At 42.1% G+C, this 18,106-nt stretch overlaps 1 protein-coding gene across 4 annotated transcripts in view; it reads left to right on the top strand.

Annotated features, from left to right (window-relative positions):
* The first annotated feature begins 304 nt into the window (after positions 1–304).
* Positions 305–18,106, top strand: part of USP49 (ubiquitin specific peptidase 49) — a 34,549-nt gene continuing 16,747 nt past the window's right edge. Inside the window, exons 1-3 of one of the 4 annotated variants that reach the window (XM_055819551.1) lie at positions 314–368; positions 1,234–1,279; positions 17,841–17,985. The gene's annotated coding sequence lies outside the window, so the exon portion shown is untranslated. Of the gene's footprint in view, positions 369–1,233; positions 1,280–10,033; positions 10,118–17,840; positions 17,986–18,106 lie in introns of those variants that run through there. The other 3 variants (XM_055819549.1, XM_055819550.1, XM_005234518.4) reach the window with 3 other exon arrangements.

Raw genomic sequence — 18,106 nt, 5'->3', positions numbered from 1 at the left:
CGCCTCTCGGCTCTGCCCTCCCGCTACTCGACCGTGAGCCATTGAAGAGCTCTCCCTAGCGGCTACGCGAAGCTCGTAAGCTTCGCCAGAGCTCTGCCTGCGGCGGCGTAGGCTACGCAAAGGGCGTCCGTTGGTGCGCCAGCCGCACCTTTAGTGCCAAGCTCGGCTTTACGGAATTAGCGTAAGCAGCGGCGCTGGCTGGCGGCGCGGGCCGAGGGGGAGGGCAAGAGCGCTGTGTGGCGTGCTCTCCAGCCAATGGCGAGGCGGGGCGGGCCGCGGCGGGCGGCCAATGGGCGGGTAGGGGGCGTGGCCAGCGGCCGTTGGGGTGTCTGGCGCTGGGTGACAGCTCGCGCGTGCTGATGATGGCGGTAAATAAAGGGGCCGGGGGGGGGGGGGGGCGGCGAGCTGAGGGGGCGAGAGGGGCGGGGGGGCTGAGGGGGGTCACCCCGCTGTGAGGCGGGGGCTGAGGGGGGCTTTAGCTCCCCCTCCTCCGCCACACACATACACACCCCCCTTTAAGGCCCCCACTGTGCGGTTGGGGGGCGCGGGGGGGCTGAGGCGGCCCGCGACCCCCCCCCTCGCCCCGGCGGCCGCCGCCTTTGTCTGCGGGCGGGAGCCCCGCGCCGGCCTCCCCGGCCCCGCAACTTTCCCTTTGTTGAGGCGCGGGAGCTGCGGGAGCGCCCCTCTTCAACCCCCCAGGATCGGGCCCTCCCGGGGGGCTTCGCTGCCGGGGGGGGGAGGCGGGGGGTGTCGCACAGCACCGGGGGTCGCGTCCCACCGCGGGCCGTGGCCTTACTGCTGAGGGGGAGAGCTCCCTAAAACTGCCCTCAGCCCCTCCGTGCTGTGCTGGAGTGGGGGAGAGGACACAAAACTGAGGAAAATCCGTGCCGATTCCTGTTTATTTTTAAAAAAAAATAAAAAAAATCTGTGTGGGTCTTGTGCCTTGCCTGCCTGCAAAGGTCAGGAGCAGAAGTTAACGGGGGGGCTGGGGGGGGGGGCACCTCGGGTTTAGGTCCTGCCTCGGGGAGCAAAGTGTGCTTTAAAATCTTGCTTTAAACATCCCTGGAAGCCGAGGGGGTCGCAGCAGTTTATATCCCCCCCGGGGAACGCTCAGACAGCCCAAGAAAATAACTGCTTGTGCCTGTAAGCCCCCGCGGACGGGAGTCGGTTGTAGGAAAGCTGCTTATTTTAGGAAACGTGCCTGCTAATTGTGTTACGTGCAATTGTACGTAGGAAAAAGAAGCACGATCCGTGTGTCAGAACAGCTCCCGATCTCCAGGTACGGCCAGCGGGAGAATACGGACGCGTGATGAAAGCACCCCGTTATTTTGAAATACATTGAGGGAGGTGGGAAAAGTGTCTTTGCTTTTCAGAGCTACACTTGTACTTTTAGTCAGGGAAGGATGCTGCGAGCTCTTGAAGTCGCTGTGCTCGTCTGGTGCGAAATGTTTTGAAATTTGGTCCTTTTATCCACTGTTGCTTCAGAGGAGATGCTGGCTGGAAGCTGAGGAGCGTGCGGTGAAAGATGTGATAGGCGCTGCGGATTCCTCAGCTCCAGCAAAACTCTAATTGACTTCAGTGGGAGCTTCTCCTGAAGTAATATCAACCATTCTGGTGTGAAGGCAAGGCAAAAAATAGGGACCAGATTAAAAGGGATGATAGGGAGGTGGGACTGGAAGCAAAAATAAGGTGTCAGGAAGGGGGAGGAAGGGGTGCTGTTGGTGGGGATGAGATCCATGCTGCTGCTCAAGAAAAGGAAACGCGTGGCTGGGACGTGAGAACGAGGACAGGAGCAAGAGCTGCAGGAGTGGGGAGGATGCAAGTGGGTAAATCTGTGGAATTGTGAATATAAAAACTCTTGTGTGGGTGTGAACGCTGTAGATTAAACTTGCCCTTGGATTAAATGAGTGTCGCTCTTGCCAGAAGTATCTGGAGTTGCACCCTGTCTATAGCCGGCAGTAAATGTAGGGCTGGGGTTTGCGCTGATTTTTTGCTGCTCTGCCTTTGGCAGCTGTGCTTGGGGGTTGCTGTTGTTTAACAATTGTCAGATATGTTGGTATGATGTTAAAAAAAAAACAAGAGAGGTCAGCGAATGCATTTGGTGTTGGTTTTAATTGCTTTGAAAATAGGTTAGGTGCAAATATTTGAAAATTATGTGCCAAACATGAGCAGCATTTGAAGTCTCTGAGCTAGGCATGCTTTCAAACACCAGGCTGCAAATGGTAAATGCTTGTTTATTTTTCCCCTAATCATTCTCCCTATTAATATGAGCTGACTTCAAGTGAAAAGGGTGTTTTGAAGTTGGCAGCTTTTCAGGTCTGGAATAATTCTTGGGTCTTGCGCAAGTTCTGTTTGTTACAAAGAATTTTGCTTATTCAGGAGCAGGGCTTAACAATAGTCACATATGCAACGGTTTATAGACTGTTACAGCTAGTAAGTCAAAACTGGGGATTTATTTAGCTGTTGTGTGTCCAAAGATCGTTAGTAAAGAATCTGTCGCTGCAGTTCCCGCGGAGATTCAGATTGCATGTGGTACAAAGCCTTGTGGTCGACAAGACACGCTGAAGGCCTGTAAGAATGGAGAAATTGTGAATAAGCCTTATGTGCTGCGGCTTGCAAAATGAAACAGCGCTTGGTCTGATTTGTATTTGGATTGGTAAACTCCAAGGGAATGGCAAAGAATCTATCTTTCGTGTGTTGTAGTTAATCATGGAAATACTGCTGACGGGGAAAAAAAAGGGCACGTTTAGCTTGGTGTATCACCTCTCTGCTTCTGAGTGTGAAAGCCTTGAGTGCAGTTTTTTGCTGCAGTGGATTTCTTGTGACTAATCGTAATCCTTTGCTTGGTGTTTGCTTGTTTGCAGCGTTCTGTCCACATCAGACATCACAGGTTGTTTCCTTCAGTCCTAAAATACACTTACTTGTTAATTGGGGGTTTTTGACAGTAGTTACTGTTTTGTCTCAGCTCCTAAGTACAAGTGACGAGAATCACTTTCTCTGGTGGCAAAGGTGCTATAAATTATGAATGTCTTTCAAAATCCTATTTTTATTGGCCTTTTTTTTTTTTCTTTCATTAGCTATTTTTATACTGAAATTTCTTAGGACTTCTGCTGGGACTCATAAAGTGAAATTTAGTGTTTTCTCAGCCCTTAGAAGATGTTAGTGGATAGTTTTAAAGTAGCTAACAAATGAAAATACTGCAAAATTCAGTTTCTGTCTTACAAGGTCTGTGTGAATTCTTTCACATGCATTTTTTGCTTTGGGGAAGTGTGAAAGGGTTTCTGAAGTTGACTTCAGCTCTGAGTCAAAACAAAACTAAGGTTGTTTTGAAATTGCTCATTGGAAATTATTAGAGAGATACTAAGATAAGTTCTTTGAAAACTTTGCCTATAACTGGGTGTAGCAATTCAGATCAAAATGGGGGAGAAGGAAGCTGGGATAGTTCTAGCGACAGCTCGCTCAGAGCTGCATGGTGGGACGTGCTCCCAAAGATCCCCCCAATCCTTTATTTTTGCAGGAATCCTCTCCAGTGGGTGAAAAACACTGGAAGTTTCTCACTTTGTTTAACAACCTTTGTGGTTTTCATCTTGAATATTTCATCAAGGGTTGGTTTTGTTGTTGGTTTGGTGTGTGTTTTTTTTTTTCCTTTGGGGAATGAAACCTTCAGAGATGTTCTCCTCTCAGCAGCCTGTTGTTAATTGCTCAGTGTATAAACACTTCACCTTTCCTAAACACTTAACCACAAGGAACAGGCTGTTGAGTTGATGCGGGTAGGTTGTATAGAAAAAAGCTCCCCCCCCCCCCCCCCTTCAGTGTCAGTGAATGGAAGACCATCCTCGTTAGCATGAAACCCTTTAACGAATCATTGCTCTGGAGTATACTGAGCGAATTCAACAAACTGTTTAACAGAAACCACTACCATTTTAAACCCCGATGTATAGATCAGAATGTCTCAGTTGTTTGTTCGCATCTCCGTGTACACTAATGCTAATGCTCTTCACTTTTGTTTTTATTAGACTTTAGATCAAAGATGGCTCATGCGAGGCTGTTAAGTCGTATGTGGCTTGTGAGCCATTGAATTACAGCCCCAGCATGCAGGCTTCATCACGTAACTGGCAGCAGAGCTACGGAGCAGCTATAACATGCCACTGAAACAAAAAAGATTAAAGTGGGAGTAAGGGGAGAGAAGGTAAAAATGGAGGTGGAGATTCTGTCCTTTGCCAGCGTTGCAGGGAAATAATTTCTAAGTGCTCTAAATCTAATTATTTGTATATTTGCAGTAATGCGTATCATCGTGTATTGAGGAAAATGCAGATTAAAATGCGCACTCTATTACACTGCATTCTGCAGGTTTTGAAAGGAAAAAAATCCCTTTTACTTTTTGCAGCAGGTTAAGAAGTGAGTTAGTATCTTTACAGATGTAACATAGGTAGAAAAAAATAGACTTGGCTGCTTTGTGCTAAGTGTTGTTATTTAGCTTTTTGCTTATGAGATGGTAATGAGTGCGCATTAACTATTACACCTCCAATACATTACAAAGATCAGTATGAAATCTCAAAAAATGGCAAACTTGTTGGGGCATACCTTGAGATTTTTTTAAAGAAGGCTCACTAGGTAGGTTCCTTTAATTCAGTAATTATAATGTAATTCACTGAAGAGGTTGTCCTTTTAAGAGCTTTACTGAGAAAGTAGAAGAAAAATACAGGCAGCTATCTGAAAAACAGTTTTTTTTTCCTTGTTCCTCCCCACAGTGTGCACACTTGCTTTCTTACCTCGCTGCCTTGGCTGTATAATTCAGCTGCATTTTCAAATGAAGACAGAAAACTTGAATGCGTGAATCTGACAGCTCAAAGTTAGTATGAGTGCATTTGAAATCTATCCTCCGTAGCATGTCAGTCATGACTAATATACTCTTTAAAAAAAAAAAAAATCTAAGGAGATGCTTTTTCAACATTTTGTAACTTTGCTAGCTGAAATGCAAAAGGGTGCTTTAGCCAGAGCAAAAATCACATACTCAGACACAAGAATCCCTGCAGAAGGTTGGAATTACTAAATAACGTGCTCCATTTTGGTCTTTAAAAGAAAATAATAGTTTGGTCTATTATAGTATACTTTGTTGTGTAGTATATGTCACAAAAACTTTTACACTCAACCTCTAACCAAGCATACTGAAAAAGAAACTACAAACACACACCCCTGGTGAAGCCAGTGACGGTTTTGAAAGAACCAATTTAATGGAGAAAAGCTTTAGTGCATTTATGTTCTTTTCAGGCTTTTCAGTCAAACCATGGAAGATCAAGTCAAGAGTTATGGGCCACAGCTGTGTTCCTCCATTGAGATCTTCTATAGGACATCAGCTGAGCTGATTAAGAAATGGTGACCACAGCTCCATTCCCTTATTCGCTCTGAAAAGCAAATCCGTCCACTTGATTGAGAAGCATTGCCTTGCAACCATATTTTCCCATTCACTTTCAGTGGGCGGCTTAGATTTGATTAAGAAATACTGTCCTATAATTACATTCTGTCCCTCTCTCTCATGCTATGAAAAGCCTCTGAAGACAATTCAAGGTTTTGAACTTTAAATAAAAACAGTACAGGAGGAGGGTCTTTGCAGCCTGGCTAGGTGGGTATGCAGATGAAGTGATAAGTAGCTTTTAGCTGGAAATACTAAGAGTATCCTAAGAAGGGCAGTCAATGCAGGCTTGTGTTTCTGTACTGCTGCGGCTTTGTTCCCCACTTTCCTGGAAAGGATCAGTGTCTTTAAGCCTGACTCCGTTCCAGTAAGTTTGTCACAAGCGTGCTTTCCTTTTCTTCAAACAGAGAAACTGTATTTTATTTAAATCCTTTCTTTCTTTTGGTGTGATGGGGACCCATTTCATCTCTCGCCTGGTGCTGAAGCTAACTTTACTCACTAATGTTAGATAGTTTAGAATCTCACATTATGTTGTATATTAAATGTGTTCCAGCTGAATAACAAGTGCCTTGTGTATTAAGAAGATACAGAGATTTGTGGCTGACTTCTAGCTTGAACGTTATCTGCATAAATATTGAACTATAGTTGATCAGGACAAATGATTTTTTTCATACGCTAAACTTTAGCAAATGCAGTTCAGCATGAATGCCTGCCCCCCCCCCCCCCCCCGCCCCTGCAGATCTGCATAGCTTGGTGAAATGAGGAGCTAATGTCTTTGACTAATTGGGGATTGCATTTATGTTGGCTGTGGAGTTTTAATACTTGACAATAGTTGGTTTTTCTGGGTGGAGGCAGAGATCTAAGGATTGGTTTAGACAGACGTGTATTGCATGTATCTATAGATGTCTTGCTAGAACCAGACAACATGATTTGCTTTTGGGTGCTTATGGGTTTTCCAGTCATTAACAGTGAAAAATGATACGTTCTGGTTTGGAGATTGCAGCTGTAGTGTGATCCAGAGGGCTGCTTAAAGATGAATTAACAGAAACTTGGATTGTGTGTTACTTAAAAAGAAAAAACCCGTCATCTGATGGGGATGTAAATCGGCGGTTGGCTGCTTGGGCTGGGGATCCAAGGAGATCTGTTGCCTGTAGCTGTCAGAGTGCAACTAAACTGTATAATTTCAGTGTCACGCTCCTGGAGGAGTGATGCCTCCAGCTCTTCCACCCAGTGACCTTTGTTAGTAGTTGCAGGGTGGTTTTGGTTTTGCTTCTTAGGGGGAACTTTCTTTCCCCCCTGTCCCATCATTATCTCCCCTCATGGAAACACAGAAGGCAAAAGCAATGAATTAAGGCAGCTCGTTGAATCAAGCTGGCTCCCATCTAATTAAATGGGGAGAGTGATGGCTAAAGATCTCCACCCTCTGCCAAGAAACAAAAGTATGGGGAAAGACTGCTCCTTGCTTTCCCTACTGATGCTGCCGAAGGGAATGTCAGGAGCAGGACATGAAAGGATGCCTCTTCAGATACCTGCGTAGTGGCTTCTTCTGTGTTAACTTTGTTGGTGTGTAGTAAAACTGCTGATGGCATGGAAATGGTCAGTGTCATATTTGCAATATTTCATGTAAGAACACACCATGCTTAAATGTATGATTGCTGCTGTATGGGAGGGCTTCACTGCTTGTCTCTGGAATTGGTGGTGTTTTTGGCACCTGGAGAAATGTAACGGGAACAGAAGCATCACACTGGGTACAAAGGAGCAGGTTGATCTGGGTAGCTGTTTCTCTCTAAAGAGAAAAAAGGGCTGGGGTTTTTTGATGTGCTTAAACCCCACACAAACATGAAAAACGTGTTTTAATTTTAAGGACAAGTATTTTAGACTTATTAATCGTTCTGGGAAAAAATCCATGTAAAACTCTGCTGTTCTTTAAAAAAAAGAAAAAGTTAAATCAGCGAACTGTTTATTCACTGGAGTTGTGAGAAAGAGCCCTTAGTTTGGATTTAATGATGTTTAATCATTCTTTCAAAAATACAAAGGAGGTACTAAAAGCTGTTCAGCTAAGCTTTAAAGAACTAATAGCTGTAACTCAGATTCAAAAGTGATTTAGTTCCAGAGGTAAGTCTATAATCCTACCAGTCATGAGTTAATCTGTCATCAGACTAAGACTAGAAGCAAATCTGTTTAACTAAGAATAGTTAATTCACCTGAATGAGAGCAAGGATGATGATCATTCTCACAAGAGTTAGTTTATTTTGAGAAAATGTAATATTCGTGATTGTGAAAATAGCAAGTGTTTTTCAAAGGTAGACTGAAAAATTCTGCTTTGACATTTGCGCTGCTCTTTTTTTTCTGAACTTTTCAGGATGGTTCAGTAGTGTGGCTGCCTGACCTGCCTTAACCCACAGTTTTTGGACACTGTGGAAGTGAGTGAGTCAGTGCGTAAGAAAGATAATATCCCGTTTATTGTAGCATTGGAAGGTTTTAGGACTAGCTTTTTGAGGCACAGGTTTGTGGCGTCAAAACCAAATTCACCTCTCCCTTTTCTCTTTGCTTGTTCTGTTGTCGTTTTGTCTCAAGACAAATTGATGTGATGAACTCTAACCTCTTAGTAGGATAACTTATTAAAATAACAGATGCTATAGAATTGGGCCTGAGTTGATCTTCAGTTCTTAAGGAAGATTAACAACCTGATATTTTGCAAATCGAGTTCCCATTTCCTACCTCGTTCTGTTACGTCGCTATGTTGTGGTGAGGACAAAGGCACTACTCAGATATTGCCTGTAATTTCTCAAAAAGGATTTCAGCCAGAACAGGATTCATAATATGCAAATTAGGAATAATTCCGGTGGGGAAGGTGCATTTGAGCAAGTGAAATTGTTCCTTACATACCAGAGAATAGAGGCTTGTGAGTCAGCTGGCAGGCTGGACGTAGGGAAGATTGAGGCTGAAAATACTCTTCTTTAGTGTTATTAGTGCTACTTTTTAGATCTCCTTTTGCACACCTAGCAAGAGGAGGGTTTGCTGTACAGGTTTTTACGCAGGCACAAAACAGGCACATCAGTTGAGCAGAGGAAGGGGACATGTAAATCTCTAATTCTTTGTTGACAAGAAAACAGAGCTTGGTCGAGCCCAGCAGCCCAAGGGAAGGCTGGCTCAGATCGTTTGCTGCTCCTAGAGCTGAGGACATGGCAGCACCCTCCCATACAGGGGTGTGGGCATGCTTATGGGTCTTATACAGACAAATACTGTTGAGCATCTTAGGCTGATGTCTGGTTTTTGTTGGTTAGACAAATAAAAAGACAGAAGTCCTTGCTGCATTTGAATAAATTGGTCGCTGTGATTTACTCTGTTTACCAGTCAACAGCGTTTATTAAAACCCATAGACAATTTTCTAGCTGCTGTTCAGTTTCACTCGCTTGGGGTTTTAAAAGACCTCGGAGTGCTTGATTGGCAAGTGAAGGAAAAGAAAATGATGGAGAGGTGTGCCGAAACCCTTCGTTATTTTCGTCTTGTTGTAATCTCTGCTCCTCAAACGTATCGAAGGCACCTTTCCTGCTTAAAACATAGCAAAATGTGACTGTGGAATACTGTACTTACATTTAATACTATTTGCCTATTCATTATGGCTGTGAAGATAATAAGCCACAGCCTGCTGGGGTTGTCTTGTTCTTTATTGCTTCAGTAGATGGCACTGACATGTTCATTTGACTGATTGCTTTATGTGTTGTATCAGCTGTGATGTTGTTTTAGATTAGTTAATAGTCTGTCTAAGATTTTGCCAAGATGAATATGAATTAAAATGGGGGAGGAAGAACAGCAGAGGACTACCCATAACTTAACAAGTATTCACTCTCTGGTATAATCCGTCTTTGTGTCTGTCACAAAGAGATTCTCGAAGAGGCTGTTAGTCTGCTGCTGGGTACCAGGGCTGTTAAATTGATCTCTGCTGCAGCCGGCAGTTTTGTGTGCCTGAGCAGCGGCAGGAGGATTTTCTGATGTGCTGGAGCTAGAAAACTTCACCTCATACCTGTGCAGTGAAAGGCTTTGGGTTTGGTTTGTTCTATTAAAATTGCGTGTCTTTTGATCAAGAGTAATCAGTTTTTGCAAATGAGGGGGGAACGGAGCAAGGTACTATCAGTCAAGATGTAACCGGTTCTGACCTTGCTAAATGAAGCTCTTTGCCAGCAGTGGAAAGTTATGTTTAATTTTGTTGATGTTATTGTGAAGGCAGGTGGAAATTGTGTAGAATCTTCCCTAGCAGATGTTGAGTGTGGCTTTTAATGTTTTTAATGCATAACGTCTGAACTGTTGCTGTGAACCTCAACTCTGAATGTGTTGTTTACGTGACAGTTGATGATAAATGTGATATACACTGAATGTAAAAAATGATGCTTCAAAAGCATGGTCAAAAGAAATATTGGCATTCTGAAAAAATGTTGCTTTTTGGCTGCATTGTAGTAGGCCACAATTAAAAGGAATAATAAGGCAGGGAAAGTAGGGACACAAGATCATCTCCTCTATTCCTGCTTTGTTAGGCCACGTTGAAATATAACGTGGCTTGTTTTGTTTAACATGTACCTTGTTAATTATTCTTAGACTGCCTTGTTCACTTGTGCGCAGGTCCTGACCCGTGAATACGTAAGCACGTACACTATCCATTTGAGCAGTCTTACTAAACTTGAATGCGTGCCGAATTGGGCAGTGGTAAGTGTGAAAGGAAATAAAACAGACATCAGTTTAGTATGAATCCCACCAGTTTGGGGATGGTGTGGTATAAAAAACTGAATTTGCAGATAGTGGATATTGATGTAGCACTCTGGTGGCTACATCTGCCACTAATTTTGCACCCATTAAAGCTCTTTTACTGTCTGCGCTGGCAGGGAGGGTTTTCAGGGGCAATGTTCAGGGGCAAATGTGTAGAAAGACTTTAAAACACTATGGCACGTCCCTGATGTTGGCACAACTATGGAAATAGAATTCATTGGGAATTCATGGATTCTATAAAGCTGGTTGCTTGACCCATAAAGTGAAATTATTACTTTATATTGGGCAGTTAGCATCTACTTTCAGACTGTCCTAATGCAAAACATTTTTTCCTGTTTGGTAAGTCAAATTGTATGCGTTTACTGTAATTGCTTCAGGCTTCTACAGTTGTAAGTACCAGTGGAATTACTGCGTTGACTCTTTCCCTTTTGGAATGGTTCACTAGGACTAGAGGAAATGCTGTGAGTTGTTTTAATGTAGAGCAAGTGCCTCTTTTATACAGGGCTTCCATATCGTGTTTCCTAGCTTATTAACACTTCAAAAAGCCAAACCAAATATAAAACTCGGAAGCCTATGAAAAGAAAGGGGAGGGCGGGATTTTATGTGTTGCAATAAATGAAGAAACATTAACTTCTAGAAGGCCATGAACTAAGAAGTATATAGCATTTTAATAATGCTTTTTAACATCCAGGGTCATTACATAGTAACTTACCACATTTTCAGGGAACTGTAGGATGTGTATCTCTGTTTGTTTGTCTTACAGTGACCTTAAAGAATAAATAGTATTGGTTGTGTTGCATATTGAAAAGTTACTGTTAAAGCTAAGGTCGGAAGGTGGAAATTGAGAATACAGGTAGCCAGGGGCTTTACCTGAGGTTTTAGTCACTTATTTTTATTCATCTCTTGCACTTAGGTGAGAAACAGTGTGAGTTTAGCTTAATAAGAATATTCATATTTCATCTTTAAAATACTTTAAATTTTAAAAACTTCCAAGTTTAAACTTGCATGGCTGGAGAATTTGAATGGCAGTGTAAATAATGGAATAGCTAGTTTCTAAGGAAGGCTGTATTAAAATGCGTTGTGAACTGAAGAATTTAACCTTCTTTTTGCCTTTCTGTGATTATTTTCAAATCATAAACTTATGGATCCATTCCGGCTGAACACTCTCTTGTTTAAGAGGATCTTCATCGGGAAGGAATGTGGATAAAAGACACATGCACATTTGCAACTATTTGTTGGCCTGTATAAAGTATGAATTATTGCTCTTTGAGGATGCAGGCAGTGTGAAGTCTTTTGTTTTAGTCATAAATTTATTCTAACCAAACAAAAGGAGTTTGGTGGTTTTTCTGACTTCTTGGAGTTTGCCAGCGAGCCTCTCTGGTAAGTAGAGAGAGCATGTATCTGCAGAAAGGTTGGTTTGGATAGTATAGCTAAACCAGATCACCACACACAGTAAGCTGTAACAGCAAAAAAAAGGTAGGATGAGGTTATTTTATCTGTTCCAGGCATTGACTAGCTTTAGGAATAGGGACTGGGGAACATTGCACGTTCTTTCCAGTTTTGATCAGTATAGACAGGTTAACAGCACGTTTCAGTTTATGTGAGGCCTTAAATCTAAGTCCACCGGTCATATTTAAAGCAGTCTCGGAGATGTTAAAACTTTTTTCTAAAGTACTCAAAATTCCAGAGTTTCAGGAAAAAGAGAAGTTTTTTCATCCTTGCTCCTTGCCTGGGGCTCCATTCCCTGAGCACTGAATTCAGCTTGAGCAATTTATCTGATTAATTTGGCGGTTAGATTGCTAGCCTGTAAATGTCTCCCCCCCGCACCCCACCCCCCTTCTCCTACTTGTAGCTGCCTGTGCATTGTGGTAATGGGATCTTAACACCTCTAATTCATAGGTTTGGGACATTTACATCTGTCAGCTGATGCAAAACATGAAGCAATTGCTTGTCTTCTCTCAGTTATCCCCCTGAATCTGTGAACTGAACTTCATAGGGAGGGTGAGCGGTTTTTGCAGGTGGGTTAGTGTTAGGGAAAAATTGGGGCCTGGTGAAACCTTGGGGTTTTTGCTGTTGAGTATGAAATGTTTGAAGCTAATTGCAATCAATACATTGTAGTGTCTGTGCTCTTTGTTGTACTCTAAAATAAGATAAAGACCAACACCCACCAACTTTCATGTTGCTTCCCAAGATGATTCAGAGAACCAAGTCCTGCAGAAGTCACGTTTAGTCCCATTGAGGATGCCAGTGCAGGAAATAGGATTTTCTTAATCCTCGTGCTTTTGAGTACTTTGGGTTTTTTGAGGTTTTGGGGTTTGGTTGGTTTGGGTTTTTTTTTTGCAATGACTGACTATTTGAAAACTGATTCCTGAGATTCTGGGTATGAGCCTAGAGCAAATTTTTTTACAGCACAGTGTGAGCTCCCAGAAACAGTTCAACATTGACATAGTTATAATTAACTTAAAGGAGTTAGTAAAACAGAACTTGCTGTGGAAGTTGGCAGGAAAGTCACATTTTCGTCAGGCTCCTTTGTGATTATAGCTTCAGAGTCAAGAGCATGGTGGGGTGTGTGGGGTCCTCCAGCGCCTGTACTGAACGGCTGAAGCCAGCTGAAGTCCTTTGAGCTTGTTATGACTCCTGCAGGACACCGGCCACCTTCCAGGCACGTGCGAGTGGGATGTTTCAGGGTTTGGTAAGCTTTGCATTCAGGTGGAGCATTTTGGTGTGTCGGAGCTCTGGCTGGGTGGGGAGGTTGATGCTCGAGGAGTGGGCTGGCCAGGAGGGAGGTGGGATTGTGACCACTTTTGCTGTCACCGCTCAAGTCTCCTGTCTTATTTGTCGGTCTTTTTCAGTCATGGCTTATTCACGTATTCGCAGTCACTATTTAATTTGTTGCTTTGCTTGCCTTTTCAAAGAAACACGGAATCCTGAATCATCTGTAACTCTTCCTTGTGTGTTTTCCTTTTTTTTTTTTTTTTTTTTTTTCCCTTTGTCAGCTGTGTTAATTTGCCTGTAACTAACTTGATAGTATGTCATCCTGGATAGAGGGAATCCAGCAATTGTAGGATATAAAGCTGACAGTTTTCAAGAAAATATGCTTTCAGAATAATTGAAAAAAAAAAATCTCTAGGGCTGTTGTTACTCTTTGGAGATGCAATTTGAAAGTCTAAAACCAGCAGGGTTTGCACTAGAGGAGTAAAGGGGGAAACCCATTGCTGCCTGAGCAAGCCACTGGCTCTTTGGAGAAAGAGGAACAGAAAGAGCTTCTTGCGTGTTTTCCTGCGTTCTTTGCTCCCGTTACTGAGTGAGTAGTTCTGGACCGTGCAGTGACATTGTGAGGACAGAGGGGAGGGTACCTGTGACGTGGTAGCGTGTGGTGACATTCGCTCGTTTGTGCAGCAATTCCTTTTCTCTAACAGAATATCAATTGCAGGAGGTTTTCTGTTGGAATAAGCACCGTTGCTAGTGGCTTTGAGAAGCAAATACAGGGTTTTGCTGGGAGTATGTACACGGATGGCTCTTGCTTGCAGAGGAACGTGAATGTCTTGAGCAGGAAATTTTTTTCACCATCTTCTGTGTAGCTCAGATTACTTGTTTTCATTAGACATCTGGTTGAATAATTGTTTCCTCACAAATAAGTACATTAAAATAATCGGAGGAATAAAGTTTTTTAGGAGTTCTATGCAATTTTTAGATATATATTCCTCTCTGCTATCTCCTTATTTGCATTTTTGAGTATTTGCAGCAGGATAGAAATTCTACTCTAGAGCCGCACGTAACAAATGAATCATTAGGAGAGTGGAAGGTGCTTGCTTTTTTGCATCCAAGGTTTTTAAACCTATTTGATCAAATGCAGTATATTTGTGGAGGATACGTAGTTTTGATGGAAACCAAGAGTATCTAAGGATATTGGGTTTTCCTACAGTGTTTTAAAACAAAATGAGAAGGAGGGGGGGAAGCAGCAAACATGCTTTATTTAAAGTAGTACCAGTTCCCAACGGACTGGTGAAATGCTGCTGTGTTTCACTTTCGCCACTCCCAGGAGAGGAAGGAGTGAATGAAAGAATCATTCAATCTGAGCTTCCCACCTGTCCCTAAAGATGATTTCCAGACTGCAGCTAAAGGAGTTTGTGTCAGTACTGAAGATACTTGTTCTGGAATCAACTCTTGGACAGATGAAAGATGTATCTAGTTTCCAAGGCTAAACATCTAACACCTTTCTTGATCCCTGAACTTTTCTTTCTGCTTTGTGCACATTTATTTAGAAAAAGAAAGTAGCTAGTGTCAACAGATCTGTACAGATGTCTTTAATCAGTTTCCAAATGTGTAACAATGGTACAAAGAAACATAATAAAGTCATGTGTTTTATTTTAACACTCTTTTAGTGTCAAGAGCCAAATTGTTTCTGCTGCATTTGGTTCTTGAAGCTGTTATAGGATCTTGCCATAAGTTTTTTCAGAATTATGAGCCATGCAAGGAAAGAAAGTAGGATTTAACCCAGTGTTTAAACATTGAGTGATTTGCAAGAAGAGAATTTTTCAAATTGTCTCTAAAACAGTATTGGCTAAACTAGTGTCTTTATTTTCATTTTATTTCCTATTATTTTATTTCAGTTTTCACTCCTCTTTCGTTGCATTGCAATGCAGCTCCACACTTCTGGTACTTCTTCTTCATGCAGAGTGATTAAGTTGTTCCTCTTCCCCTCTTTTCCTTCCCCCACCCCTTATCTGGAAAAGAAAATATCTATGTATGTGCGAAAGGACGAGTTTATAGATACTTCTTAAAATGAGATCTACCTGGATGGAAAAAGAAAAATTGTCAAATCAAGAAATAAACCTGATACACTGTAATTGCAAGGGGAACAGGTCTGTTTGTTTCCAAGACCTTAAAATGTAACGTGTTAATTCTCCATCATTAAACTCTCTTGTTGCTCATGGCTTGTCACATCAACCACATAAACTTGTCTTTAGTTGTTGCAGTATCTTAAATAGCTGCAGCCTTGTAATCTTTGCAAGGTTTGTTTTCCTCCTTGTGCAACTGTTTACAGGTTCTGACTCATCTTTGTGTTTTCCTTTAATCATAGCTTTGTAATTTCTCCTGTTAGAGTGTTCTTTTTATTCCTGCTAGTAGGTTGTGGCAAGGTATTTGTTCACGTATGTAAAAGAAAGAAACAAACTTTGTTCTTAGTCATGTGCATATCTTTTGATGACTTATTTAGTAGTCTGAGTGTGGGGTGTCAGGGCTGAACCTCCAGCTGCCTTTTAGTACATGTGTTGCATAATGTGAGAGAACTGATTTTAATTTATTTTTTTTTAATGGAAGGGCTCAAAAACGTGAGTCAGTAACAGGCATCTTTCATGTGGAGAAGCTCCGCTGGTGCAGCAGCCAGGTGCATGGAGGGCGAGCTTACTGCGCGCTGTCATGAGCGATGCTGATACTCCGGCAGCCTGCTCTGCCTTCTCGGCTTTTGACATGAAAACCATGCTGATGAAAAGCAAGAGATCTTATTTGAGGAAGTTGAAAAGATGTATCATTTAAGCAGTTTGGGTTAAATAAACACCATTTCTTTCTAATTTGCAGAGCAGCCGAATGTGTATGGTATTAGAGCTTAGATATGCAAGGGAAGTATCCATAGATACCTAAGGAGAAACAGGTGGGGAATATCACATGCAGTATCAAAGATGCTTTTGTGCTGAGAATTACTGAATTAAGGTGTAACAAAGCTGCTTTGTTAACTGACCAGCATTGTTAAAATCTCTTTCCTTTTTCAAACAGGAAATCTTGCTGGCCCACACAGGAAAAGCAAAAGCAGTTGACAAAAGGCTTGTAATTTATATACTGACAGCCTACTTCATTGTTAAACACGATTCTTTAATGCACTGTATCTGGTGTGTGATTGATTTCCTTGTAGCCTGTTACCCAGCTGAAACTAGCAACGTACAGCATTGTTTCTTCTTCCTTGGAAATTGGGGATAAATTCAGTGTTCTTTGAAAAGTATTGTGTCTTAAGACCTGGCAGAGCTGGTGAGCAACTGCACTTGGCAGCTGTTTAATTGATCTCTAGAAAATTGTATTTATAAGGCCCACTTTTTGTTACATGGTACAAATCTCAGATATGCTGGTGAGACTCAAGGGTTAAATTCCCAACACTGTCGCATATGGCAGTGAGCAGAATCACAGATGTTGATGATACAACATAATTAGTATTCTTTTATGTAAATGAAGGCTGTCAATGTTACCATAGTGTCTATACTCTTTCAAGCTGGAATCTACGCCACTTGGTCTCACCAAAGCTAGACAGGATTATTCCACAATTTGCTATCAAGACCTGAGCAGAAAAATAAAGAAGAAAGAGGGGAAAAAAGGTCAGGGAGGAAGGTGAGAGGAAGGTGGGAAGGGGTGTTTGCAATGTGGAAAGAGGAGATCAAATGAGTCCTTTGTTTAGTGTAGGATTTCCGAAAGTGCCTTTCCAGGTCCTGGGATTTGTGAGTGAGCGAACACAGCCCAAAGGAGAAGTGTAGTGATTTTTGAACTGGTTTAAGTATACGACTAAAACAGTTTTTTCAACACTGCAGAATCACTCTGTGGAGATGAATTCTGAAGTGGCCACTTGTGTTTTAATCTGAAGTAGAGAAGAGTTAAAGAACAGGAGAGCTTTGATTTTTTTTTTGTTAACGAATTCCATCTTTAGCAGGAATGTCACTGGAAAAAGATAGCGATTAAAGTAAATTAGCATAATTTGGGGGCCACTAAAAATATGCTTTCTTAGCCTGGTCAGATAGGTTTTCTGCATACCAGTCAGAGGCAACTGTTCAATACCTATCTTAGAGCTCTGGGAAGGCGTGCCATGCCTTCGTTGTGTTAAACTTTGCCCCTTGTAAAATGATTTTTTTAACTAAATATTCTGTATGCCAGACCCAGCACTCTCTGTGGCATCTGTAACTACTTTGTGCCTCTTATTGCTGTCCCTTCTATCGCTACTTTGTGTTGTATTCAAGTACTGTAATCGTAGATGTGTAAGCAGGTTAATTTAGCCTTTCTAGGATTATTACAATAGATATGTTTGTACAATCTTTTCTGCCTTTGGCAAAATGCAGGTTTTTCCTATTTTTCTTTCCTCTGTAGTTCTTAGTTTGTTGCAGTTCGCACTCGACAGCTATTCATTACTTCATTTTTATTGTTTGAGGAATCATCTAGAAATGAAATTTAATTCAGGACAGATTTATTATTTTTTTTCCCCCATCTCCTCCCTGCTTCTTTCACCAGGTTATCGAAGTGGCCAAAATTGAAGTGATCACAGGAGGCGCACGTTTTCGCTCAATTTTTTTTTAACTCAGATTTTTTTCTCTGCCATATGTTGGGTCATCCACTACAAAAGACTTGTGATGGAGAGGCTACATGTGATCAGCAGATTTATAGATTATCAGAAAATGAAAGCAGAAGAATGAAATTCCAGAGAGCCTCTTCCATGTGAAGTTTCTTAACATCTAAGTATTTGGGTTCCTAGGTACATTTATGCTTTGACTTCCGGATAATTCTGTTCTCTGTAATAAATGTGTTCTCTGCAGTAGCTCTCGCACTGAGGGGATTAATCGCATTCTAAAGCAACCCTGCCAGCATTCTTAGTTTGTTTATGTGCATCACAAGAATATTCTCTCTCTAGGGCTTTGAAGCTGTGCTGCCTTACAATGAAGACTTAAGTAGTAATTAAATTCTAGAAGAACCGCCAAGACTCCTTTGGCTGAAATGGGGATGTTCCGCACCCTGGATGCTGCGTCGCGGAGGAAAGGATGTTTAAACATGACTCCGTGAGTAGCGCGTGGGAGCGAGTGGGTCTGGATGCTGTTTCTGCACCTTGATCTCTTTCCATTGGATCAGAGCAGTGGAGGGATTGTACAAAAACCACAGTGCTGGCACGCAGTATTTCAG

Source organism: Falco peregrinus, chromosome 16 (genome assembly GCF_023634155.1).
Source record: "Falco peregrinus isolate bFalPer1 chromosome 16, bFalPer1.pri, whole genome shotgun sequence".
NCBI classification, from domain to species: Eukaryota; Metazoa; Chordata; class Aves; order Falconiformes; family Falconidae; genus Falco; species Falco peregrinus.
The sequence above is the reverse complement of the archived record's forward strand: the minus strand, read 5'-3'. Positions and strand labels throughout refer to the sequence as shown.